Raw genomic sequence first — 27,390 nt, 5'->3', positions numbered from 1 at the left:
AATAGCCATAGCAAAAAATAGCCTTTTTTATTGCAATTCGAAGAAACAAAAAACTGTAAAAGAAAATGTTTTAATATTTATTATATATTAATGTTTTAGTGTTTTAATATTTAAATGAATGGAAAATGCACATAAATTATATTGTTACAAGCTTTAATTTAACTTCACAAGTATGTAATTAAATATGTGTGGTTCATTATATACATATATGGAGCATTCTCCCAAGTTTCTGTTAGATTCTTATTATTAAAATAACTTAGGTACAATGTAGAATAATAAAAATTAAAGAAATGATAAGATTAACTGTTTTCGTTCTAGTAGCCATTGTGATTAAATCGCCTTTATCGACTAAAAAAAACATTATGCTTTTAACTTAAGTAAAAACATCATAAAATAACAAAATAATTAAGAAAAATACAAAAATCAAATATTTTTTACGTTACGAAATACTGGCACGATCAGTTTGGGTCTTTTTGGGAACACTCGCAATGTTTACCCGCTGCCATTTTAAAAACAAGTGGCGAATTAAAGCGGCCTTTCGGGTATGGGTAGCTACTGTTAATAAGTTTTTTTTTACGGAGGGGAGCAAAACTTCGTCTATTATCAGTCTTGACAAATGAAAACTAAACAAATGAAAAATTTCGTTCGTTCCTTTTTGGGATTAGTGGGCCGACGAGGGTTAATTGTAAAAACATTACAATCAATTTATTCTTTTTAGTTTGTTAATATAATTAATTTTCTGTACTATTAAAATTAAATTATATTTATCTTTATGTTATTTCTTCTTCAATTAAATTATCCTAATGTTCTTTCTTTCTTCAAATTGCAATAAAAATGACTATTTTTTGTATAATATTAAACAATGCGATATCATGTTAATATTTGTAATATTATTTAATTGAACATTTATCTTCAATAAATCTTTAATAAACATTTATAGACAAATTTAGATGTTGATTATTTCTTTAAATGCTTTCTTCCCGTTTGTTTTCTATATGGCACGATTACAAGTTACTAATAATTTCTTCTGGAGTCAAATTGATCCAGTATGACCGTTATCCCTTGAGTAAATTCCTTTTCACCTCTTAAGGATTAAATAATAAAAAATCCTTTTTTAGAAGGTGCTTATGCCATTAAAGGAATATTCTCACAAAATTTCATGTTTTTGGATATAGGGATCTAGGTTGGGCATCGATAAATAATGAGCTAGTCAATCAGGACCTTAGTCTTCATAGATTAATTTCATTTACCACCATCCATTACATGATTACAGAAACAATTGCTGAGAATATTTCATTACCGAAGTAATGTATGACATTTTTTAACGAATTACTTTAGTAATGGTTAATTGTCCCCATGTTGCATTATCCATTACTTTAGTAATAAATAATTGCCCCCTAATCGCATTATCCATTAAAAATGTAATGCATAATGGTTTGTATTCTGCATTTTTCATTATCCGAGTAATGCACATTTTATTTTTAAATAATTACTCATTAAGTCAACAATGTACAATGCTTTTAAATCGATCTTTCATTATTTTTTCAATAAGCAATGCATTATTTTTCAATTATCATTTCTACAAGTTTGTACATAACCATATACAATACATACATAAAAACGAAGCTAACCAGTTATTTATATATATCTACATTTTTAATCCAAATTTTCTCTTTTTCCCATTTACATCAATTTTGATTCGTCACACATACAAACATCCCAATATCCATAATTTCTTTGTTACTTATTTTTTTCCTCCTCTAGCTTTCTCATTTAAACCTTTCCTTTTTCTCTTCACCCAAAATTCTTCTATATACTGCCTCCTTACTTGCTGCCACGTCCTACGCTCCTCTCATCAGAGTTGCAAACAATTAATTAAATCTCTTAATTAATTACAATGAAATTAAAGAATTAAAAGTTAATTTTAATTTAAATTTCATTTAATTGAGAATAAAATTTTAAATTTCAATTACAACAAAATTTAATTAAAAATTAAAACTTAATTTTTATTCACAACAAAATTTAATTGAAAATTTTAATTTTAATTTTAATTACAACAAAATTTAATTAAGAATTAAGTTTTAATCCTCAACTAAATAAAATTAAATTAAGAATTAAACTGAAATTCTCAATTAAATTTTGTTGTAATTGAAAATTATATTTCAATTCTTAATTAAATTTTGTTGTAATTAAAATTAAAAATTAAATTTCAATTCTTAATTAAATAAAATTTAATTAAAAATTTCAATTTCAATTTCAATTACAACAAAATTTAATTAAGAATTGAAATATAATTTAATTGAGAATTTCAGTTTAATTTATAATTTTATTTTATTTAGTTGAGGATTAAAATTTAATTCTTAATTAAATTTTATTTAATTAAGAATTTAAATTTAATTTTTAATTACAACAAAATTTAATTGAGAATTGACTTAAAATTTTTAATTAAGATATATGTAATTGAGAACTTAATTAAAACTTAATTCTCAATTGAAATAAATTTAAGTAATTATTGAAATGTAATTCTTAATTAAATGAAATTCAGTAGATTATTAAATTCTAATTCTCAATAAAGTTATATCTCTCAGGGAATTAAATTTTAATTTTTCATATAATTAAATTAGAAGGTGAAAAATTAGATTATAATTCTCTTTTCCGGGTAACCAATGACTGTGTCTAAATTGTGCGTTCAAGGGTTTTTCGTGTCCAAATGTAAAAAAAGTTAACTGCCGGAGCTACATGTTTTGGTTAGCTGATGATGTACGTGTAACGTGCTTAAAGTGTAAAGTTTTTTCATTAATGTTATAATTATCAATATTGGGTTGAATGGTAAGAATACTGACACAACCGCACATCGCCCCACTGTAATTACTTCTGACCGGGAAAAAAGTTTCTTTCCTTATAATAATTTATTTAGTTTTGCTAGTAAAAAAGTTTGGTAAGAGTAAATGTTGCAAAGAAAAATTGAGTTAATTTTTTATAAATAACACGTGCAAAAATATTGAAATATTACGTGCCGTTTTCGGAACACGTTTTCTTAGAAATACACTAACGTTCTGCTGCATAAGTTACTACGTAGTATATGTGCTGATATGAGGAACATTAATTAAATTTTTCCGAAACATTTTCCGAAAGCCGCACATAACATTTCAATATTTTTACACGTGTTATTTATGAAAAATTAACTCAATTTTTCTTTGCAACATTTATTCTTATCAAATTTAATAATTTTTTATTAACAAAACTAAATGAATCATTAACAGGAAAGAAATTTTTTTCCCGGTCAGAAGTAACTACAATGGCGCGGCTGTATCAGTATCCTTACCATTCAACCCAATATTGACGATAACAACATTAATGAAAAAACTTTACCACTTTAAGCGCGTTACACGTACATCATCATCAGCTAGCCAAAACATGTAGCTTCAGCAATTGACTTTTTTTATATTTGGACATGAAAAACCCCTGAGCGCACCATTTAGACACTGTCATTGGCTACCCGGAAAGGAGAATTATAATCTAATTCTTTATCTAATCTAATAACATTAAAAATTAAAATTCAATTTTCTAAGAGATATAACCCAGATAGCACACGGACGTCCTTAGGACATCCAGGACGGACTTCGTGGATATCCTGAGGACGTCCTGATTTTATCCCGGGACGTCCTCAGGACATCCTGAGAAATAGCAAACGAGCGCCACTTTTTAGTCCTCAGGACATCCTGAGGACAGTCCATCGGACATCCTGAGGACAGTCCATCGGATGTTCTGAGGATACCGTAGGATTTCCTCAGGACATCCTCAGGAATAGCAAACAATGACCACTTTTTGTCAGATTTTTTAGATTTTTTTTTTTTTAAGATTTTTGATAAATGTATCGATTTTTTATAAGAATTGAAACGTTTCTCAAAAAAATTTAAAAAATAAAAAATTCCGATTAATTTAGAAAATTTTTTAAATATTTCTAAGTATTTTTAACAGTTTTTGAGAATTGAAAAAAAACTAACAAAAAATTAAAAGTTCAAATTATCTCTACGATAATTTTGTAAGAGGAAGAAGAGACTATACATGTTTCAGCGACAGTTGTACCTGTTAAAGCATGTTTAATCTCTGTACCCGAGAAAACGGTCACCCATCCAAGTATCAACCATCGCCGACGATGCTTGACTTCGAAGACCATACGCTTCCTAACGCTTCGTGATGATCCATGAGTATTTCTTGTTTATGCATACATATTTGTTATAGATCATTACAGTAGATGTTGTCAGAAGGATGAAACATATATAGTTAACTTATATTTTTATAAATAAATATAAAGTTTTACAGTTTTTTAAAATCATTTTTACATATGCGCGCGAAATAGCATGTGGAATAACTTATTTAAAAAACTGTTTTTGCGCTGTTTGTATAAAATAGAATAAAAAAATTATTTAATGTCATCTTTTATAATTTTTTAGTATTGCTAATATGCCATATTGTTTCAATAAATGTAGACATTCAATCTGACTTTGAAGTCAACATTTTTACACATTTGATTTTGCAATACATTCTAGAAATACGTACGATATTCAAAGATTTCTCACTTGCTATATTAATTTACCCGTCTTTTTCAAAAATTACTATACGTTCAAGATGTCCCTGAATACTATTTTAAGATATCCTGAGGACTTTCGTAGGATGTCCTGAGGACTCTCTTAGGACGTCCTAAGGACTGTCTTGGGATGTCCTGAGGATTGTTTTAGAATGTCCTGAGGACTGTCTTAGGATGTCCTGAGGACTTTCAGAATATCATATTCTTAGAACATTCTGGGCTATCTAAAATGTCTGGTATTTATACAGTCATTATATTTAGTTTATTTTCAGACATTTTGTAGCTAATGAAACTCTTTATACAATATTTTAAGAATAACGTTTTCAGCTAGAATACATATATCCTCAGGACATCCCAAGGATGTCCTCAAGACATGAGTAAAATTTCAATTTATATTAATACTATTACAGAATTTAACATTCTAAACTTACTTTAAAAGTCAAATTTATACATAAAATATTTACAATAATACAACTATTATATCCTGACAAGATCCCAGGACATCCCGGGACATATTCAGGATGATCCTGAGGACGTCCTGTGCTATCTGGGAATTTTATTAAGAATTTCCTAGAATTGGATAAAGTTCCGGAAAATGGAAAAACAAATCTTCGATCGCACTGAAATTTTAACCAAAGCTCACCCTTGATTAGAGATGAAAGTCCCTGAAAGGAATTTTGACGACAAAGCCTTGTATGCTCCCCAGCCCCTCTTCAAAGTTTTTACAGTTCTTACTACATATCTCCAAAAATATTGATTTTAGAGAAAAAAACAAACATTTTTTGAAACAAAAAATGAAGCTCATAAAAAGCTCTACAAAAAAGGTTATATACATTTTTTACGTAAACCTATTATTTTGGCTGTTATGACCCAAAATAACACGGCGGGGGTCAAATTGACCCCGTCAAACATTTTTTAAATTTCTCTTTTATTAAATATGCGAAAATTTTTTAATTTAAAGGTTATATACAGGGTGTCCCAAATCTGGTGTGCAATACTTCATGGAAAGATAGACGGGATCGAGATGAACATAAAAATCCAATATAGTCTTGGTTAGGTCTATCAATAATCAAGATATAAATTTTTTAATTTATGCGAATGAGAGCGCGCCTTGCGCGCCGAAGGAAGGGCTCGAGCCGCTCGAGCCATAGCACGGCCTACTGTCTCAAGCATTGGCTGCCGGCGCACAGTGGATCGAAATAAGGAAATATATGGACATTGAGCCAAAAATAAAAATTTTAATTTAACAATTTTATCTACTCGAATGTGTTGTAGAGTACTCTTAATGCATGATTTAAAAGCAGGAAGTATAAATTAATGAGTAGTATAGATGTTATAAGTATACAAATTCCCAAATTTCTGTGATAAATAAAATTCGTAAAGTAGAAACCGTCTACTTGTGTTCGCTGTATTCTCTATAAGGGATTATTTATCCTTGTCTATTGTATAATCCCAAAATTTTATGGTTCTTTTCGAATGTTTTTATCATTTTTGTTGCCAGATTTCATTATTCTTTACGCATTTACCTCTATGATGAATCAAAACGAAATTTTAACTTAATTCATACATGTTTATTGAGTGATTAAAAAAAAAGTCCGTACTTGTCCAAAATGTTCTGTATGGGGTTTTGAAGATACTTCTGTATAATAAAAATTCGCATAGGTTTTAGCTGCGATCTCATGCGATCTTTTCTCCTGTACATCATTTTTTCTTGTAAGATTCCATAATGCTCTTTCTGAAAAATTTGATTAAATTAATTAGGTTATATTATTGTTGCGCACATGTGCGTTGTATTTTATCTCGCATCTTCTTTTGTAAGATTTCATAAAACTTTCCTTGCAATATTTGCTTAAATCAGTCTCGGCATCTTGGTATCTCGAAGAATGCCGAGACGCTTCAGCGCGCTCGGCCAGTTGAGCGCATGTGCGATCGTGTCGCGACAGTTACTAGTCATATCCTCCCCACGCGACTGCGACTGTGTGCTCTTTTGTTCGCGTATTTATTTCTCCGCATACTGTTGTTTAGTTTAGCGTACGCGAATTGCTTGTAGAAATTCGAGCAAATTGTTATCGTCATCCTTTTCGCATTTTATTTCAACTCTTTTAATTATTCTATAAAAGAATAATGGAGTTTATAACATATTCCGAATTATTTTCAATTCTACGAAAATCCGATCAAGGTCTAAACGATCATATGACTTTGTTACAAAAAATTATAACGGAAAAAAATTTCAATTTTAAAGCAAATGCAGAGGAAGTGATGAGGGAACCGATCAGATTGTTTACTTTAAAAGTATATAAAAAATGGTGCAAATCATCGCGTAATTACAAGCATTTCATGAAAACCAACGCTGGCTGGTTAGAAAATAGATTTTGTATCCCAGAGGAGGCATTAGAGACTACACGTATGAACTGTGACGAGCCTTCGACTTCAACTGCACAAAGTTTGAAACCATTTTCTGAACTCAGTTATCGACAAAAAAAAAGACGTACTGAAGCACTACGAGTAGACAATACTTCAGAGGAGTTAGCATTCGCCACGAAATTGAGCATGCAAGCTGCGGGTAACAAAGATGTAGCTGCAGTTTTGTCATATCTCATCAATAATCCCAATGAGGTATCGAGAATAAGGGCTTTTTGTGAAGGTAAAACAAATGAAACGCAGATATTTCACACAAAAGAAAAAGCTCTGGCAATAATGATAAGTTTGCAATTGTCAAAATTAAAATACATTAAACTGCGAGAAATTTCTATTGAACATGGTGCGAATCCGTATCCATCATATTATAAAGTGCAGCAAGCTAAAAGAGATTGTTATCCTCCTACAGAAGCAATAAAAATAACAGATACATCTGCTGAGATTAACTTGCAAGCTCTATTAGATTTAACAGTGCATAGAATACTAAAAGTTTTTGATATTCAAAAACGTCATGAAATCGACGAATTTATTTTAATTTCGAAATGGGGTTTTGATGGCGCTAGTGGCCACAGTATTTATAAGCAGAGAGTATCTGATGAAATTGCGAGCATTGAGAAACCAATCGATGAATCAGTCTTTATCTCGAGTTTTGTGCCTTTGAAATTAATGGAAGGTACTCGTGTAGTATGGGAAAATCCACATCCGTCCTCAACAAAGTATTGTCGACCAATAAAATTTGAATTTCGTCAAGAAAGCAAAGAACTCATTTAAACAGAGTATGCTAGAATTCAAAATAAAATAGATCATTTGACCCCTACTCATACACGTGATAATATCTCGATTAATCATCAATTGTTGCTGACAATGATAGATGGCAAAATTTGTTCCACACTCGCAGAATCGTCATCCGCAAAATGTTACATATGTGGTGCAAGTCCCAAAGAAATGAATAAACTTGATATTGTCGTTAAAAAACAGGTCGAAACAAATCATTACAAATATGGACTATCTAGTCTCTATGCATGGATTCAATCGATGGAATATTTGCTACATATTTCTTACAATCTGGAGATTAAAAAATGGTCCGTGCGAAACACACAAGAGAAAGTTGCAAAACTCGAAAGAAAGAGAAGAATCCAACAAGAATTTAAGAATAAGCTCGGTTTACTGGTGGATTGTATAAAACAGGGTGTGGGCACGACCAACGATGGCAATACGGCAAGAAGATTCTTTGCAAATCCTTCAATTACCGCGAATATAACTGGGTTAAATGAAAGAATTATTAGAAATTTTGCGATTCTTCTCCAAGCCATTGCATCAGGCCAAGAAATTGATGTCGAGAAATTCGATCAATTCGCAAAAAATTTGGCAAAACTTCTTATTGAAAATTATCCGTGGTATTATATGCCAGTTAGCGTCCATAAAATCTTGATTCATGGTGCTGAAATAATAAAAAACTGTCTACTTCCGATAGGACAATTATCAGAAGAAGTGATTGAAGCGAGGCATAAAGAGTTTAGAAACTATCGTAGGGAGAATACACGAAAATATAATAGAACAGTAACTAATGAGGATATCCTACATGTTCTCCTGATTTCTTCTGATCCATATATAACGAGTCTCAGACCTCAATTGTTGAACTCAATGAAAAAAAAAATGTTTCCAGAAACACTGGAATTATTAAAGATAAAAAATACAGATATTCAAAATGAAGATATAAGTATGAGCAGTCCTGAGGACTCTGAATAAAAAGATGTTCATATAATATAAAATTTCCACATATATAATCATAAATGTTAAATACGTTGCCATGTTATTCATTAAAATTTATTTTTTGCGTTTGTTATTGACATTAACATAATCACAAAGTCTTCTATTATTTTTGTTTTTTAAATAAATGATTTTGTTATGATTATTTAAATTGTTTTATTTTAGGGGTAGGCGAGGGCACCCCCTTTATCAAAACTTGCCCAAGGCTAGCTTGTTCCTTACCTACACGTGGTGCTAGCTGTTGAAACCGAACAGGAACACTTTTTGATCATGTTCATTAGAAAAGTATTATTGTTATTATATAATTTTTTTAGAAAAATATAAAAAAAACAAATTTTATTAGAATTCATTTCATTAAAACTGATTTCTGGACAAAATTCTATCTCCAAAGAGATTTTTGGTTGATGTCCACAGAATTGATGGTTTCGATCCACTGTGCGGTGGCGGCGGGGGGAAGAAGGAGAAGCGTGGCGTCGTCGCCGTTCCCACGTCTCGCCGCACCGCGCCTAAGCTCGCGTCGATGACTGCTACGCATACTCGCGATTACATGACAAGATTATAAATTATTAATAAAAATATGACAAATTTAAATCGTAATAAACTTCTGTAAATAAGAAAGTCAAAAGAGAGAAAGCGATGGAAACGTATGAATCCTGCAAATAATATAATATTTGCCGCATCAAATTCTCTTATCGTTTTTTATGGAATATTCAATTAACGAAGATTTATCACGATTGATTCTTTATACATTCTCCTTTCGTAACCATCTTATTAGAAAATTACAAAATGCACGAAATACTATCCCTAATATACACTCTTTGTAAAATAACACGATAGAAAAATATTCACGTTTGATCTAAGGACTTCAGGATAAATTTGATGCGGCAAATATTATATTATTTGTAGGATTCATACGTTTCCATCGCTTTCTCTCTTTTGACTTTCTTATTTACAGAAGTTTATTACGATTTAAATTTGTCATATTTTTATTAATAATTTATAATCTTGTCATGTAATCGCGAGTATGCGTAGCAGCCATCGACGCGAGCTTAGGCGCGGTGCGGCGAGACGTGGGAACGGCGACGACGCCACGCTTCTCCTTCTTCCCCCCGCCGCCGCCGGCAGCCAATGCTTGAGACAGTAGGCCGTGCTATGGCTCGAGCGGCTCGAGCCCTTCCTTCGGCGCGCAAGGCGCGCTCTCATTCGCATAAATTAAAAAATTTATATCTTGATTATTGATAGACCTAACCAAGACTATATTGGATTTTTATGTTCATCTCGATCCCGTCTATCTTTCCATGAAGTATTGCACACCAGATTTGGGACACCCTGTATATTTATTTAACGTAAACAAAAGTTTAATTGCAAATTTGAAAAAAAGTAACTTTTTTACAGTTTAACATAAAACAAAAATATTTCTATAATCTCGTTTCGCGAGAAATATATCTCATTTCGTGTGGAAATTCGCAAAGGGTTGTGCAGAGAACGCGTGGGCGGTGGAGGGGCTCCGCTCCTCCCCTTGCACCCACACGTATTTTTTCCTAACTCTAACCCACCAATTTTATGTCGCTATTTAGTTAATGGCAAAACATTGGAAACGAACAGCGCCGAAAGTCGCAAACTTATGTGGTACTGTATAAGCGTGGACGTCGTTTACTTTACGTGAAACATTGATATCATGTATCGTATTTATGAAACGTAAACGACATCCACGCTTGTACAGTACCACATAGGTTTGCGACTTTCCACGCTGTGCAAATTTATGTGGCGACGTCGAGTATAACTTTTAAAGCGAGATCCTTTCAATCAATTATTGATAGATATAAAATAGTGTTATCTAGGTAATTAATAAGTTAATAAGTAAAGAACTATTAAAAAATTAAATAATTGTAAAATATTACATTTTGTGTTATATGTTAAACTATAATAATGTTTGTTTTATTTTAAATTATAAAAATATTTTTGTTTTATGTTAAACTGTAAAAAAATTACTTTTTTTTCAAATTTGCAATTAAACTTTTGTTTACGTTAAATAAATATAGGATAAAGATAGGATTATGGGATACCACTTCCATTTTCTTAATTATTTCCAAAATATATGCAATTAGGAGAAAATATATATACTGTTTTTAATCGTCATTTCATGTAGTTTTAGAAATCCTATTCAATAAGTTATATCTCGTTCGAATTTTAATGTACATAGGTTTGTTTGAAATAAGTCAGTTTTTGTATCAAAACCAAAAGGTCTCCTAATAAGAGATACTGGCTGATCCTAATATGAGATACTGTCTCATATTAGGTAAACTTAGTTTTATTTTTATTAACATCAAAAATAAAAGATATATAGATAAAAATAAATGTTTTTATTATTACCGGTCTTAATTTTACAGTGTTATAGATGTCTTCTCAAAATGAAAAAATATAGCTTTAATTATAATATTTATTAGACTTAGGTATTTATAAACTCTTGCATAAAAATGTCAAAAAATATAAAGGAAGGTACTTATACCTGCCCATTGGAACTATGAAAGGTTTCACTGTATCTACGTTACAAAAGAAAGGTTCCTAATATGAGATATTTCATATTACGAGACCTTCGGTATCTCTTATTAGGAGCTTACCATTTGACCGAGATTTAAAAAAACATTTTGTTTTACTATAAAACACTATAATGTGCATTAACATCATAAAATATACTATACTAGCGACGAATTTATTAATATTTTACGATATTCAAAACAAATTTTATAACATTTAACGTACCCTGAATCTATTGCGCGAGAAATATGTGTTTTTGCTTTTGCAACAAATCAGCCTGTCCTCGCCTGTTCGCTATTGCTGGCCGGTGCAAAGTGATTGGACCTGTTCATCCGAGGAAGTAAGCGACGCAAGCGCCACTCATTTCAAGTGCACCGTTTCGTTAATCGACGCTATCTCATATTAGGAATACTATCACATAATCGGCACCTTTACCCTATATAACCTTTAAATTAAAAAATGTTCGCATATTTAGTAAAACAGAAATTTAAAAAAATGTTTGAGGGGGTCAATTTGACCACTGCCGAGTTATTTTGGGTCAGAACAGCCAAAATAATAGGTTTACGTAAAAAATGTATATAACCTTTTTTGTAGAGCTTTTTATGAGCTTTATTATTTGTTTCAAACTTTTTTCTCTAAAATTAGGATTTTCGAAGATATTTAGTAAAAACTGTAAAAACTTTGAAGAGAGCTGGGGGGCAAACGAGGCTTTGTCTCCAAAAATCCTTTCAGGAACTTTCTTCTCTAATCAAGGATAAGCTTTGGTTAAAATTTCAGCGGGATCGGATGTTTGCGCTTTTCGGAATTGTACCCTTAGAATTGAATAATCAACTGAATTTTATTTAATTAAGAATTACAATTTAATAGTCAATTTATTTATTTCAATTAAATTAAATTTTAATTTAATTTAATTGAAATAAATAAATTGACTATTAAATTTTAATTTTAAATTAAATTTTTGTAATTGAAAATTAAGTTTTAATTCTCAATTATATTTATTTAATTAAAAATTAAATTTCAATTCTCAATCAAATTTTGTTGTAATTAAAAATTAAATTTTAATTCTTAATTGAATAAAATTTAATTGAAAATTAAGTTTCAATCCTCAACTAAATAAAATTAAGAATTAAACTGCAATTTTCTATTAAATTTTATGAATGCGCGTGCATAGGGTAAACGCGATCGCACGGAGAATGCCGGGATCCGTCCCGTTTGAGACGCGAAGTGAGTGGTGAGGAATGCGGTAGGTTCACGGGGGCTGATAGGAAGAAAAAGGAGGCGATGGTGTCACTCACACTTTAATTATTTATTTAACACGAACGTTCAAGGCGAGGAGCGATCCGTATCTCTTTACACTTTTACGGAGATCTTGAAATGTCCTGTTATTAAGCTGCCTGTAGTCGACGCGGAGATCTTGAAGAGCCTCTAGATCGAAGCTCTCGCGAACCTGGAAATCTTGCGCGCGATCCGACGGAGATCTTGTGCACGAGGCAGAGGACATTTGCGGGAAAGATACGGACACCCACGCATGGATGTAATACACTCACACATTCACGCGGATACGAAACTTAAGAATTACTTGACAGTAGCTGCCGAAGGAGGGATTACGAATTAATCAACGTTGATTGACAGGAAAATAATTTAATCGCACTATCACGGCGCGAGAGCTAAGGGAAGGAACAGAAATGAATCCCCGCAGCTAAGATCGGCGGATGACGAGAGAGATCTGCGGGACGATCTAATGTCGATGCTGCGCTGCGAGAGACTGATTATGTTTTTTCGTCTTAGCACAATCGCGATCGCGAAGGAAAAAAAGAGGCGGCAAGGGAACTGATTTCGAGTCTTATTTGGGCATGATTTGACATGCCCTTTTTTGGGCATGTTTTGCATAGTTACCGCGATGCGAGAAAACGAAAGACGCGCGCGTGATGAGCTAGTGACAGCGCCGTGCGACTAGGTGCATCGAATGAACGAACTACAACGAGCGCGATGGCTCTCAGCAGCTTTCACCACTTACGGATAAAACAGAGCAAAAAAAATGCTGAAATTCTAATGAAACTGTTTTAGTCTCGAACATTTTGTTTCAATTGAAAATTATATTTCAATTTTTAATTAAGAATTAAATTGTATTTCTTAATTAAATTTTTTTGTAATTAAAAATTAAATTTTAATTCTCAATTAAATTTTGTTGTAATTAAAATTTTAATTTCAATTCTCAATTAAATTTTGTTGCAATTAAATTTAATTTTAATTTTTAATTAAATTTAATTTTAATTTTCAATTAAATTTTATTGTGAATAAAAATTAAATTTTAAATCTCAATTGTTATCATTAAAATTTAAATTTTAATTCTTAATTAAATGAAATTTAATTAAAAAATTTTAATTTAATTGTTCAATTATAAATCAATAATTAAATTATTTTGCAACTCTGCCTCTCATACATGCTCCTATGATTCAATACCCTTCCCAGATAGCACAAGGACATCCATTGTATGTCCAATGGATATCCGCTTCTGGACATTTGGACATCCATTAAGAGTCCAAATAAGGTCTGTCGGACATTCGATGGACGTCCATAGGATATACGTTTGGCACAACTTTGTACGTTCATAGAAAGTCCTTTAATGGACATCCATGGGATATAAGTTTGTCACAATTTCGGACATTCATAGAAAGTCCGAAATAAACCAAATTTTGGACCTATTATGGTTTGATTATTTCTTTTGGGCCTTTTTCAATTAAAGAGCTTGCTGCAATAGTGGGTTAATCCAAATTTTGTAAAAATCATCGACATAAAGCATGGACTGCGCATTTCCTGCAAAAAGCTCTTGAAAAGTGTCCGGCAGAAAAACAAAGAGGAGACATGGTCCGGGTCAATTTCTTTCTCTGTCTAGCACCTATTATGCTACTGGTTAGACAGAGCCCTAATTTACACCGAGCACTTGGTACGCGTATCAAGTAATGAATTTAAGCTGATCAGCCAATTCACTAGTTATTTACTATTTGATACGCGTACCAAGTGCTCGGTGTAAAGATCAGAGACAGCGCTTGACTCAGACCAATTGCTGTATCTCTCTTTTGGTCGGAAAAAGAAACGAAAAAAAACCGAAAAAAAAGAAAAAAAAGAAAAAAACGAAAATGAAAAAGAAACAATAATATATTATAACAAACATTTAAAAAAATACCAATAATTAATAATGTTAATAATAAATAAAAAAATAATACATATTATTTCATATTACATATTTCATATTCTATCTAAAAGTAGAACAATTAAAATAAACCTTTTAAAAATTAAAAATAATATAATTTATTATTATTTATAAATTAATGTTAATTAGAAATATTGTAAATAATATATATATATATATTTAATTTACAATATTTTTTTTAGATTACATAATAAAAATAATAAAGATAAATTATATAAAAGTAAGATCCAAGTGCGGACATAAATCAGATATTGAGCATAGGACGTTCTGAATAGAACATCCGTTTTAATTCCAATAATGGATATCCTATGAATGTCCATTTTATGTCCATGGACATGTGGACCTGAATTGGACTTAACATGGACGTCCTTGGAACATCCAGTGCTATTTGGGTTACCACACATCTCATTTCCTGTTTTCTTCTCTCAATATCTCTTATCTTTTATCTCAATCCCCAGTAGAAACCTCATTACTCTTCTCCATTTACTTTTACTCCGTCTTTTTTCAAATATGACGGAATTCCCCTTTCCCCCTTTTGAATTTGTACCCATTTGTTCACATTTGCGATATCTCGCATTCTCTATTTGAAGAGTCCATGGGAAAAAGGAGGGTTGTCAAAATTTTTTATTTTTCAGAAAATGCAAATATATACATATATAATACCTTTATTGTTTTCCCTTGGGAGTAACAAGGCGCTTTTGTTACGGAGCGTTCCCGAACCGTTTACAAACTTTAAACTCAACTCCCGAATCTGCCTGGCCATTAGCAACCCTTACATCTAAGCTTTCTACCATCTCTTCTCGAACGCCCTCCACCTCCGTCCCTCCACCCCCTTCAACCGTGCATTCTCTGTCCTTTCTTCTTCTGGCTCTCCTCTCCACTCTTTCCTCTCCGGCCCCTCTGTCACCTTCGCCTTCTCTCTGCCTCATCGTGCTTCTTCTTTCTCGATGGACTTCTCTCCCTGTCCGCACTTCCTTCCCTCTCTTATCCACTTCTTCCTCCTTCTTTGTGTTCAGCACGCTCTCTCTCCTCCTATAAATCCACTCTGAAACCTTCCTTCTTTCTTTTGCCGCTCTTGCTCTTCTCCACTCCTCTCTCACTTCTAGACTGCCTCTATGCCTGATGTCACTTTTCTTCGATGGACTACGTGTTACGGGATTCGTTCCCAAATTCGCTACCGTCTTGCCATATCATTCCTGCCAACCTTGTCCGTCCTTCTATATTTTGCCAAGAGATCCACCAATCCTCTGCTGCCGCTCTCTATCTTTCTCTAGATGGCGCATTCCCTCCTCTCTACTAACTCCATTACCGCGCCGCCGCACCGTATCTGCCATCTACCTCCCTTCTGTCACCATCTCCCTTTTAAGGACTTCTCCTTTTTTCTCCTGGGCCCTCTCCCTGTCCTTTTCTTTCTCTCCACTATCCTCCGGCCTCCATGCTTTTCTCTCTCGCCTCCGAAACTCTCCAATACTTTTCCTCTCACAACTTCCCCTCTCTATCGTCTCTTTACTTGCCTCCAATCACCCGGTTTCTCTTCAACTTCCTCTTCCCAATTTTTCACCTTGCTCCTTTTCCTCTAACCTCCTTTATTCTATCACCACCTTTTACTCCGGAGCCTTTCAATTTACACTCTTATCCGCGCCATTTTCTTTCCTCCAAATGCTAATATATATTTCAATCTATTGCTATTCATACACAATTAAACAAGGAGAAACAAACGCAATATTTTTTGATAGCTCATTTAATTCTACATTTTTGCAATAATTATTTTCAAACTATGATTAACATAACACGTAACATAAACTTATTAAAAAACAAAATAGATTGAACAATTTTTTTTAAAGAAGGAATGTCAGCAAAATTGCTCCAATTGTGTTTTTTTTTTAAATTTAGTTTTTATTTTTTCTGCTTCTTTCAAGCCACAGCGGTGAAATGCAGTATCATTAAATTCAGAAAAATACTTTCACTTTTTTCTTTTATTTTTAAAAGACAATTTTGGAAGCTGAAAAAAGAAATTTTGCGTTTTTTCGCTACAAAAAGCTTTTAAATCTTGTAGATCATTAAATTTTTCAACAGATTATATTGACAAAGGCGCTAAAAAAGGAAAATATCTATGTTTATACATAATGTCTGAATGACAAATTTTGATAATCTCAGCAATAAGAGTCATTCCACGTCGGGACACTTTAGACAACATGTTCTTCAAAATTGTCATTATTGTTTTCATAAATTCTATGGAACAAATAAATACATAAAATAATTTTTTTAATTTTTTAACTTTAATATTTCCGAAGTTACAAGGAGTTGAAGTTTCACAAAAACGGTCGAAAATCGGAAATAAGCTCTTTAATTTAAACGTTCAGATCTTCGGTGTCCGTTATCCTACAGGCTGATGGAGTGCTCATTTTAAAGCTCTTGAAACGCACTTTAATCCTTCATAAATCAAAATTTGTGAAAAAAAATTTTATTTATTATAAACAATTATATTATTTAAATGTCATTTTTAAGGTGAGAATACGCTTCAAAAATTTTGAAAAAAATATGAGCATATTCTTTGATCAATTCTCTAAAAAACTATTAAGTTGCAAAATGGAACTCCGATGAAAACTATTTTTAAACAGTGATTAATTCATAAGTAACGGCAACGTACGCTGCCGCAACACGATATAGCAAACGTATAACAAATAAGTAGTGGGTATGCAAATGTAAATCAATTGATTTAAATATATGTAATATAATTTCTTCAATTTTATACTAAATACTAAATACTAATCTTAGAACTACTAGAACTAAAATGTGAAGTTAAAAATGTAACATGTGTATGTGAAAAATTTATAGTAATTTATTTGGAAACAAATGCCTTTACTGATTCTTTTGCCTTTGAATATCTTTTAGCGATTAATTCTTTTTTTGAAATTGGCTGAATATGATGAAATATTTGAGTACCGCATACTAACTTTGCTTTCTCAAATCGAGCTTGTAATGTAGTAGCTTTCTTTTTATAATCGTTGTGAGTAAAAAATTCTAAGCTAATATTTTTAATGTTTTTATTATTTTGAGTCCATGAAAAAGAAATTTATGGCGTATTTATTGGTTCTTGCGATGGTTCTAGACTGCTTTTCATAGCTAATCTTCTGATGGTTCCCCCAATGCCATCACAAGGCCCCTTTCCATGCGAAGTCGCGAAGAAGTTCCATTCTGCACTGACATTAAAGTGTTTTTCGTGAAGGCATATGTTAAGAAAATTTTTTTTGTTTTTGTATTGTGCACTGGCTCTATCTGAGAAGTACATGATTTTACTTAATTTTCGTATTTTTCGCTTCAGAAAGTTTTCAAAATTTCTTTGGAAAAAATGGACGACAATAGCATCATGTTTTAGGCACTCTGAAATTGCAACATAATTTTTATGCTTAATTATTTCATTTTCATTGTAGTAGACAACAAAAGGATGTCACTTGATCATTGTTCCAATGTACACCTTGAATCGCATCTTGAATCACGAATGCGTAATTTTCTGAAAAATCACATACTACTAAGCATTTTCCTTGTTTCAATTACTCTTTTTGTTCTGTAAAATAAGCAGACTGTTGTTGAGCAATAAATGCATGCGTGACCAGCGATTCCAGTTGTGCTTGAAGTTTTTCCAAAAATTTTTCCACAGATGCTTGAATTGTTTCTAGGTTTGTTCTATCTACCAATATCCACTGTTTGTATATCACGATATCAATTGATTGTTCTTCGAATAACTCTAACAGTTGATTCACTAAATTTTCTGTACCTGGACAATATTTACATTGTTTCAAATCACAATTGATTGATGATGGATTGCACAGCATTTGTGACAAACAATCTTTATTATTCATCGGCTGTAATGTGTTGGCTGTCAGTTGTGCTGTCCTTGCACCGTCTAGTAACAATTTCACATTCTCGTGAATTGCACAAACACAAACTGAATGGGTCCCACTAGCTGCAGGAAGTAGTGTTTTGGTCTTAATTCACAAAACTTTGAAAAGCCAATCTTTAAATCGGGATACTTTTCTTTGAAGATGCAGTACGTTTCTTTCAAATTACTCAGTAATAATCGTTTCTGTTTATATATTTTCTATCCGTTTTCTTTAACCGCAATATAATTTTTTTACCCGCCATTACACGACTCATAAAGTCAGCTGTATAGAAATCCACAACATAATTTTCTGTAGCTTGGTCTAACTTCTTACTAGTCTTCGCATTAGGAGTGGATAAAATTCCATATTCTTCTGTCGTTTTTTGGCTACGGAGATCATGCGATTGAAGACATTAAAATTTTTACTGATTTTGCTGAACGACCAACTTTTAGATATTGTTAAAATTTGAATTTTCTTATTTCGATTGTTTGTAATACAAAACTGTTCCTTCAGTTTTGGATGATTTCACATTTTGTTGTTTTGTTTTCCAACATCTAACTTCTTCTCCAATATGAAATACCTTTGAAGCCAGTGTTTGTTGAACACTGTAATTTTTCTCGAGGATACTTTTTTTTATAATCTTTTTTTATTGATCGATGATTCTCCAAATGCAGATAAACTGTCGCTTAATTTAGAAATATCATAATGTAACGCGCGCGGCCACAGAAATGAAAAGACACTCTTTCGTGCAAAGCAACTTTATTACAAGCGTTTCCGATACACTTCTCAGGCCCGAAGTCACTTCACAACTGTTTATTTATATAAATTTATCTCGTTGCCCGGCTCCAAGCAGCTGACCGCTACCACCGATTGATATCGCCGATCTGACAACTGACTCGCGGACGAAGAATATACCGGGCAGCGTGCGTAACACTGACCTCCCTCTTCAAGATTGTCGTCCCGACAATCCGGAAAGCACTTCAACGCGCCTTTCAGAATTGGCTTCCCAGGGTTTCAGGACGATTTCCTGTTATCTTCGTGCTGCCACAACGGTTTACCGGGCCATGTCTACCCTAGCATGCCTCCTCTTTACTGGACCTCTTCGTGCGTCCTTCCCCGTAGAGCCTGGCCAGGTTACTTTGCGGAGACTTCCCAGTTGCACGATCTCAGTACTCCGCTGCCCATGCTCTCCTTCTATCTTGAGCCTTGAACACTTCTTGCTTCCTTGCGCCGGGTCTTGAGCGCTTCTTTCTTCTTTCTTCGGGATCAAAGGAAGAAATAATTTCCGTGGACTCTACGCTTTTTAGCTCTCTATCTCCTGCCTCGACATTTGCCCAAAGTCCCACGGAAAAACCACGGTCAAAAACCGTAAGAGAGGCAGTTCCTTCGGAAGTAGTTCCAAATTTCTTTTTCCTTCTCAGACCAGCATTCCTTTTCGTAACTGTAACAAAACATAAAACAAACGCAGAAAAACCAACAAACAGTTTTGAAAACAAAACATTTTTTTCCTCCTTTTAATCGGACAGGCTTGTATTGGCCCCCCAAAAAGAAGAGTTCTAAATTAATCAAACTAATTTCTTTCCTGAAAAGGAGCTAAACGATCTTCATGAACAACTTTATTTTTAGAACAAGGGAACTTCTCAAAGCAATATAAAACATCTCCTAGTTTCTTTTTAACTTTCCATGGTCCCTCCCAAGAACTTTGCAGTTTAGGAGCTCTTCCTGCAACACGACGAGGATTGTAAAACCAGACCTTCTGCCCTGGCTCAAAGTGCACTTGCCTAGTCCGACGATCATACCAAGATTTTGCGTTTTTAGAACAGATTCGAAAACGTTGTCGTGCAAAACGATGAATCAAATCAAGCCTATCCTTGAGTCTAGAAACAAAATCGCCTTCTTCATCTTTCTCCTTAAGCTTAGCAAGAGGTTGACCTCTTAAGAGATCCAAAGGTAGATAAAGGTCTTGTCCGAGGTATATTTCTGCTAGAGTCGCTCCAGTAGCTTCTTGCTTCGAAGAACGAAAAGCTAATAAAAATAAAGCAATCCATCGATCCCAATCTTTTTGATTCGCGTAAACAAATTTCGCGAGATAATCTAAAATGGTGCAATTGACGCTCAATTTGTCCGTCCGATTGCGGATGAAGAGGGATAGTACGCATCTTCTTTATTCCCAAACAGCACCGACATTTCTAAAAAAAGTTGAAATTCGAAATTTCTTCCCTGGTCTGTATGTAACTCCACTTAAATTCCGTGCCGAGAAAACACTTGATCTACCAAAGATCTTCCGACGATAGGCTCTTTTATTTTTAAGAGGAATTGCTTCTGGCCATTTTGTAAAACAATCCACGATAACAAAGAAATACCAGTCCCCACAGAAGAAATTGGCAAAGAATTAAGAATATCTTCCTGTATCCTTTCAAAAGGAGCGCCCATATTGTAAACTTGCAAAGGAGATTTTTCTTTTCCAATAGGACCTTTCCTAGCAACACAAATTTTACATGTGGCACACCATTTCTCCACATCCTTCTTGCTGGTAGCCCAATAAAAATGTTTCCAAATTTTCTGGAGAGTCTTGTTCATACCAAAATGTCCTTCAAAAGGAGTGTTATGCGCTTCCCTCAGAATTTTTTCCACTCTCTGTTGAGGAACTATTACTTAAAGGACACTCTTCTGCAAATTCATAAATATCCATTTCTTATGAAGAACACCGTCGACAATTGAGAGCAAATCCCAATGCGACCAATAAATTTTCAAAGAGATTTTCTTAAGAATCACTTCTTGCCAATTCGGTCGAATTCCAGCCTCCTTGGCTCAAATAATTTTCGAGACAACTAGATCTTGAAGCTGAGCCGAACGCCAATCCTGTAGGATTTTCTACAGAGAAAACCATTTGATCAAAAACTTCTTCCTTAGACGTCTCCTCATTAAGCTCAACGTTGGCGCAATACCGACAAGGCACTTCCAAACACGGACGTCTTGAAAGTCCGTCAGCATTCCCATGCGCTTTTCCGCTTCGATAAAAGACGTCAAAGTCATATTGTTGTAGACGTTCCAGTCATGTGGCTAATTGTCCCTCCAAATTTTGAAAAGACATTATCCATCTTAAGCTTACATGACCCGTTCTCACTATAAACTTTCTTCCATAAAGATAATGATGGAAGAATTTTATAGAATCCACAACAGCAAGGAGTTCACGTCGGGTCACGCAATAATTCCGTTCCACCTTGTTGAACACACGGCTGTAATAAGCGATGACCTTCTCCTCTTTCCCCTGAAAGTGAGAAAGCACTACTCCGATGCCATTATTCGAGGCATCGGTATCTAAAATAAATTGACCCCCCTCTCCGGAAGGAAAAGATAAAATCGGGGGACAGATTAAAACATATTTCAAATTATTAAATGCTCTTGGCATTCAAAAGACTAAACAAATTTATTATTTTCTTCCGTAAACTTGTACAAAGGTTTGCTAAAATCGCAAAACCTTTAACAAATTGTCTGTAGTACGAGCAAAAACCGAGAAAGCTTCGAACTTGTTTCCGTGTCTTTAGAAGCGGCCAATTTTTAACAGAAGAAATCTTTTCTGTTGCAACTCCCTCTGCAGGAATAATGTGATCAAGATATTTTACTTCTTTTTTCATAAAAACACATTTACTAGGATTAGTAAAAACTTTCGAATTAGCCTTCCGCAAACGAATAAAAACTTCTTTCAAATTATTAATCTCTTTAAAATCTTTAGTAAAAACAATTACATCATCTAAATATACAAAACAAATTTTCGAAATTAATCATTTTAATACTTTTTCCATTAAACGTTCAAACGTAGCAGGGGCGTTGCAAAGACCAAAAGGCATAACCGTAATGCCATAAATTATTACCAATAGAGAAAGCCGTTTTTTGCGATCCTTAGGGTCTAGGGTCTTACCTGCCAATATCCACTTTTCAAGTCAAGTACAAAACCACGAATTCCCCATTAAACAGTCCAGAATATTATCAATTCTTGGCAGGGGATAAGAATCTTTTGTGATCACAGCATTTAACTTCCGATAATCGACACAAAATCTTATCGTTTCATCCTTTTTTTTTACCAAGATTGCTGGAGAAACCCATGAACTATTTGATTCCTCTATTACTTTTTGGGTTTTCATATCCTCAAGAATCTTATTTACTTCTGCCCGCAAATGAAGGGGAATTCGGCGAGGTATCTGCTTAATGGGACGAGAATCACACAATTTTATATCATAAGACAAAATATTACAATTCCCGGCAACAATATTTTCAAAGAAGGTATGAGAAAATTCAAGCAAAAAATTCGCAAACATTTGTTTCTGAAAAATTTCAAATTCCTGAGAACTTTCCTCAAGGATTTGCAAAAGAGGGCCGGAGAGCTGAGCAGGACAGTCCTCAATTTGAAAACAAATTTGCCTGCGCATCTTCCACCCACCACTCGTCAAACCGAGGGCGTTTTCGAATAAACCATCCAAAATTCTTGTCTCAGAGAGAAAATCCACTCCGAGTATACATTCATCGCCAATTTCTACAATATAAAAAAATAAAACAATGCAAAATTTGCCCAAAGAAACTGTGGCAAAAACTTGAGAAACTACCGGGACTTTTTCCCTGATGGGATATTTTAAATCGTAAAATTTAATACGCTCTTGTTTAAGAGAAGCTGCCATTCTGGCACTCAAAACCGATACGTCTGAGCCTGTATCTATTTTAAAATTACATGGCTTGTCATTCAAAAAGCCATTCACGCAGCAGCGTCTGCGCGCGCTCACGCTGACGCCTCCGAGTCGACGCACGAGAACGGCTTTTCCACGCGCGCGAAACGGGGCCCGAACTTCGTCTGCTGAGCCAGCTCCAATCAACTTGACAGAACTCAGTTTTCCGTCTTTTCCGACGTGGGACATTCTGCACGGAATGCCCGGTCGCCCCACATTGCCAACACTCCTTATTTTTACGTTTTCCATTCCTTACTTGGCCCTTAAAATTTTTCTTTTTTTTTTCTTTATTTTTCAGCTCCGAAATCTCTTTACGTTCTGCGCAAAAATTCCCGTTTATTTTCTCAGAAAACTTCGATTGATGAATTTTAGCGTTTTCGCCCGCTCAATTGCGAGTCTTAGCGATGGTATCCCCTCGACCTGAAGGGTTCGTTTAACAAACCCGTTCGTTAACGCGGGTCTGTTAAACGAATTGCGAGCAAACGATTTTATCGCGCACTTCGAGCGTGCACTCGGAATACGTTTTTTGGGAAAAACGCTCTTAATCCGCGATCAGCGTTACAAAATCCTCGCCCGAACTTTGCTTCCGATTCGTAAACTGTGTACAATAATTCTGCGAAATTCTCGCTCTCCCTGAAACAGAGCTTAAATCTAGCTTAGATTTAAGCTCCCCAAAAGAAAGAGAGCCCTCATTTTCGGCACAAGAATCTAATAACGAACGCGCTTTCCTCCGCAAGCAAGAAGCTAACACTACGGCCTTTTCTGTCTCACTTCAACAATTCGCGATGAGAGAGAATTGAGTCAGAAATTCTCGCAACGGAGCCGTTCCGTCAAAAGTATCGGGTTTAAGTTTGAGGCCAACGGTCGTCCGCGTTTTCGCACACGCATCCCCGCTCTCGCCGGATATTCGCGACGTGCCTCCCATATTTCCGGCCGTAGAAATATTATTTAAAGGACTCAGCTGATTTTCTGTTCCGCGAAGAATCTGGAGCTGTCGCAGCGCCTCAGAAAATTCCTGCTGCTGACGCGCTTGCTCCTCTCGCATCTGCGTGAGCTCCTCCAACAATAGCAAGAATTTCGGCGCAGCTGCTCCCGAAGAAGGCCCCGGAGTCTCGGTCCTCCTTTTCGCCGGCATGCGTTGCAGGGAACGTCTCCCCGTCATCCTTGGCAGAGCCCGTAGTCTCCATTACTTCCTTTTCTCACTATTCACTTCGCGTTCTTTCTGATACTTCAACTTGCGCGCGTTTCGCAGGATCTGTTGAACAGATCCCGGACGAACGCCCAAAATGTAACGCGCGCGGTCACGGAAATGAAAAGACACACTTTTGTGCAAAGCAACTTTATTACAAGCGTTTCTGATATACGTCTTTTCAGGCCCGAGGTCACTTTACAACTGTTTATTTATATAAATTTACCCGTTGCCCAGCTCCAGACAACTGACCGCCGCCGCCGATCGATATCGCTGATCTGACAATTGTCTCGCCGACAAAGAGTATACCGAGCAGCGCGCGTAACAATATCAACAGATCTTTCAATTGACGTTGACATTGAATCCTCCTCATAGTCCGATAAATGTATTGCACTTGTCTTAGTCGATCCTCACTAAACGAAGAACTAACACTTGTTTCATTGATATCAGGCATTTTTGAAAGTCTTAACCGGTAGTAATCACAAATTTTCAAATCGGCGGATATAGATACGTTTTTCATATCCAACTTTCGTATCATTGATGGAAGTACGCGCTTTAAATTTTTCGAAGAATTTTCCGTGTTTTTCCAATTTAAACGGGTTAAAGCAATAGTCATAATATTTTCGTTTCGTTGCCATCATAATAATTGCGATGGACTATTCAAATTTAGCAATCTAAAATCTTGAAATAGCAAAATAAATATTGCATGAACAAGCTTTAAAATGATATTAAAATAATAATGAAATAATAAAAAAATGTATATCTATTGATGACACTGGACATTGGAAGAGCAGAGTAATGCTAGAGAGAAGATGCTTTGTACGCAATTATTCTTCAACTGCGTGTAAAGCATCGCGCTGTGCCAAGCCGCGACAACACGCGGCGACATGCGCCGATACGTGCCGTCACGCGCCAACACCATCAATCGCTGTTTAAAAATAGTTTCCATCGGAGTTCATTTTGCAACTTAATAGTTTTTTAGAAAATTTATTAAAGAATATACTCATATTTTTTTCAAAATTTTTAAAGCGTGTTCTCACCTTGAAAATGACGTTTAAATAATATAATTGTTTATAACAAATATATTTTTTTCACAAATTTCGATTTATGAAGGATTAAAGTGCGTTTCAAAAACTTTAAAACTCGAAACAGCCTGTAGGCTGACGGACACCAAAGATATGAACGTTTAAATGAGAGCGTATTTCCGATTTTCGACCGTTTTTGCGAAACTTCAACTCCTTGTAACTTCCGAAATATTAAAGTTAAAAAATTTAAAAATTATTTTATGTATCTATTTGTTCCATAGAATTTATAAAAACAATAATGATAATTTTGAAGAACATGTTGTCTAAAAATGTCCTGCTTGACGTGGAATGACTCATAAATGAATATAAGTCATGTTTCTTATGTCGTGCCCCTGTCTCGGGATATGGTACAGAATCGCTGCCGATGACTCTTCGGGATCAGGTTCCCTAGAGATAACGCCGAAAGTAATAATAAAGAGATATATTTGGTTCCAACGTAGTTACAATTCCTAAATATTAACTGTTAAATCCATGTTGATAAGTATCATTATTTGTTACGACAAATGATTAGGTATAATAAATTATTACGCTGAGCGACATAGATTCGTCATTTGATGAATATGCAGTAAACCTGCTCGTTCTCTTTCCACGGTGTTTATATACGTTTTTCAGGCTTGTTGCTAAGAGGTTTCTCCCGCGTTCGCAGGTCTTTGGCCAGTGCACTTGCTTAACCAGCAATTGCTGGCTATGCATTTTCCATCGGAAATCAGGCGATTTCAAGTGATACTTGGGTGGCAACCGGATACCTGCCCGGTGCGATAGCCGACGTAAAGGTCGGATGGTGTCACTCGACACCTTTATCGTTCTCTGTGTGAATGCATCACGCTCGCAACATTCCTTCTCCTTAATGGAAAGAAAACGAGGAGGCTGAGTTTTCGCACATAGTTTTTCGCGTAAAAATTTTTTGCGCAGTATAATGTTACATAATTTGTAGTCCTATAAATTTTTTTTCTTTTACATACGTACACGCATACATAGATACATTGGTATTGTTGTGTCCACTGTGGACGAACACTATTCATATTCATAAAATTGCAATCTTGTGTTATAAGCTAAAATGAGAAAATAAAAAAAAAAATTTGTTTTTCATTAATTGCGCACATTAATGTACGCATACATACATTATATACATGCATACGTACATACAAACATATATCTCGTAATATATAATCATTCAAAGTCTTGTCGTATATCGCGCTATAAAAATTTTTTTTTTAATTTAATAATTTTTTTTTACAAATTAATACAACCATATCGACATAAGTATGCACCTCGCAGGATGCGTTCGCTTGCTGAATTGATTGTCTGTAACCGCATTTATACGTAGTTAAAATTTTAATCTATGCTTTTATAGATGCTTTTAATCGGTTCACATGCACGTAAGTTGTCTTTCTTCCTCTATTTATAGTATAATTTACATCATAGTGTTTTTCGATTATGGTATACGGTCCTGTCCACTGTGCCTCTAGTTTTTTACATCGTCCGCGTTTCGTCATATAATACTTTCCCGCTGATTTTATATTTCGTTTTCTTCCTTTTATCATATTGCGTTTTGGCCTTTCCCGTAATTTTTGCGCATCGTCGTAGTTGTAAGTAAGTTTAGGCTGTTTTGTTAGGGCTGTCGGCAGTTCTGCCTGTCGTCCATAAAGTAACTTAAGAGGTGTGTTACCCTGTCGCCGTGTGAGATGTCCTATTATACGTGCGCATCATGTACGGGATACATTCGTCCCAATTCGTTTGATTTTCATTTATGTAATGTCGTAGATATTCGGCTAACGTTTAATGAGATCAAGAATACCGTTGCTCTTGGGTAGGCAGTAGTTTGAATTTTATTTATTTTCAGTAATTTGCACGTATTTTTTAATATATCGCTCATAAAATTAATGCCTTGATCTGTCAATACGTATTCTGGCGTTCCGTATTCCAGGACAATTTTAGTGACAAATTTTTTTCTCACTGTATTTGCTTCCAGGTTCGGTA

At 34.3% G+C, this 27,390-nt stretch overlaps 1 protein-coding gene and 1 long non-coding RNA gene across 2 annotated transcripts in view; both read left to right on the top strand.

The window, feature by feature from the left end:
- Positions 1-27,390, top strand: part of LOC105836094 — a 152,901-nt gene that overhangs the window by 77,793 nt on the left and 47,718 nt on the right. The window lies entirely within an intron of this gene.
- On the top strand, positions 14,135-14,458 carry LOC118644507. The gene is made up of 2 exons (XR_004962283.1): positions 14,135-14,191; positions 14,340-14,458. It is a non-coding gene; the product is annotated as an uncharacterized LOC118644507 (long non-coding RNA).

Source organism: Monomorium pharaonis, chromosome 2, assembly GCF_013373865.1.
Source record: "Monomorium pharaonis isolate MP-MQ-018 chromosome 2, ASM1337386v2, whole genome shotgun sequence".
Taxonomy (NCBI): Eukaryota; Metazoa; Arthropoda; class Insecta; order Hymenoptera; family Formicidae; genus Monomorium; species Monomorium pharaonis.
This window is presented reverse-complemented; position numbering and strand designations above follow the sequence as displayed.